The sequence below is a fragment of the Clupea harengus genome, chromosome 6, assembly GCF_900700415.2.
Source record: "Clupea harengus chromosome 6, Ch_v2.0.2, whole genome shotgun sequence".
NCBI lineage: Eukaryota > Metazoa > Chordata > Actinopteri > Clupeiformes > Clupeidae > Clupea > Clupea harengus.
In genome coordinates, this window is record NC_045157.1 from 11163357 (window position 1) to 11165856 (window position 2500).

Below are 2500 nucleotides of genomic sequence, written 5' to 3' on the forward strand. Positions count from 1 at the left end.
CCCTGTTTGTGCACTGTCTGTGCTGTCTGTCTCTCAGCCCTGTTTGTGCACTGTCTGTGCTGTCTGTCTCTCAGCCCTGTTAGTGCACTGTCTGTCTCTCAGCCCTGTTTGTGCACTGTCTGTAGTGTCTGTCTCTCAGCCTGTCTGTCCCAATCTCCCGTTTCCACTGCTCTCCCTCTGCCCACTGCTCCACCCTGTAGCTGTTAGTCTAGCCAGCACTACAGACACACACAATCATCTCAAGAGAACTGCAGCCTGTCCTTTCAGCTCTGGGGCTAATGGTTTCTGTGTCAAACATACATACACACACACACACACACACACACACACACACACACACACACACACACTCACTCATTCACACCCACACACACACACACACACACACACACACACACACACTCACACACTCACTCACTCACGCCTGATAACTAACTCTCCTTCCTGTGTGTGTGCAGAAGAAGAGGTGCCTTAACTAAGATGACCATGAGGCGATCGTTTCCCCTCACAACATTTTTAACAGGTAAGGCACACAAACACACACACACACACACACACACTCACACACACACACACACACACACACACACACACACACACACACACACACACACACACACATTTAGTGGACTGCCCCTGCCTTTATAAAATGGATACATACTGTATATAATGTTAAAAAAAAGAGTTGATGTGTATATAGGTCCGATATACATAAGAGTTGATGTGTATATAAGGGTTAGTATGTATATAAGGGTTGATACTACTTTGATGATGATGGTGCTTTTAAAACCTACTATGACATAATTATGTGCGTGACTCATATGACATAGTTTGTGTATATGTGTGTATATGTAACAGTAGCTTGCTGTGCTGTACAGTGCTGTGCTGTGACACCTTAAAAGACATGCTAGCGACAGACACTAGCACCCATGGGTTTTAGCCTCTTTGCTAGAGCACACCCACCTCCCATGCCTGAGGTTGAGAGTTTGAGTCCGGAGCAGCAAGGGCTGTGCTTGTCTGCACAACACAGATTACATATATATATACTGTTACAAAGATTGCATATATACTGTAACACAGATTACATATATCCTGTAACACAGATTACATATATACTGTAACACAGATTACACATATACTGTAAGACTCATGGTTATGAGATATGATTGTGATTGTAAGAGTTAGACAATATGATTGTATGCGTAACAGTCTATGTGTCTAGGTCATGTACATTCGAGTGTGTGTGTATTCGTATGTATGTGTGTGTCTTTGTGTCTGTGAGTGTGTGTGTGTCTGTCTCTCATTGTCTCACATGTCGTTTGATGTCATTGTCAGTGCTATTGTGGCATTTCCATGGTAACGCTGGGCTGGAGATCATCCCTGGTGACACTGAGGTCATCCTTAGCGCTGACTCCGCCCACACCATCACCTGCTCGGGTTCCACGCCTGTCACCTGGCGGTACCGGCGTGATGAGAACGTTCCAAACTTCGAAGTGGAGAATTCGTCCCCCGGGTCTGCAGTTCTTCGTCTGGAGAACGTGACTTGGAGGCACACAGGAGTGTATGTCTGCACTGAGGAGGGCTCACGACAAACACGCGAGGTCGCTGTGTTTGTCCCTGGTGAGACCTATATACTCACACACACACACACACACACACACACACACACACACTAACACAGACAAAAGAAGACACAGAGTACATACACAAACACACACACTCATGCACTCATACCTGTACTCATTCACAAACACAGACACATTCTCACACACATAAACACACAGATTAGTGCACACACATTTACTCACTTATACTCACACACACACACACAGACTCATTGTTGTACCCTCCGCATCATACAGATATTTAGTCTGTTGACCACCTCTGTCCTCCCAAGATGTGCACTGTCCGCTCAGGCAACACACACACATACACACTCCCAGACGAGTCCCGTCCTTTGCATCATGTTTAGAGTGTGGCTTAATAAACACACAACACACACACACACACACACACACACACACACACACACACTGACTGATCTAGTGTGTTGTCCTCAGATGCAGAAGAGTGGTTTCTAGAGAATAGCCACTACATGGCGGTCCGCCTGGGTGACACGGCTACTGTCCCCTGCCTGGCGACCGACCCTCACATCAACGTCTCATTGGTCCACGCCATCACCGAGCGACCAGTGGGCGGAGTTTACAGCCCCACCGACGGCTTCACAGGCATCATGGAGGAGGATGACTTCCGTTGTCGTGGCGAGCTCAACGGGGTGACGAAAGACTCTGAGCCCTTTCACGTCTACAGCATCATTGGTAACCATGGAAACACACACAAGACACGTGCACACTCACTTAGTCTGTGTACATACACACTTATACTTAAATTAGCTGATTCTAGATATAAGATGAACTAAAACATCTACACTCTGTCAAGCCTAGGACCACCTGGATCTCTGTCTCTTTCTCTCACACACACACACACAAACACACACACA

General features: G+C 46.6%; 1 pseudogene; it reads left to right on the forward strand.

The window, feature by feature from the left end:
* Window positions 1-2500, forward strand: part of LOC105888595 — a 51681-nt pseudogene that overhangs the window by 31521 nt on the left and 17660 nt on the right.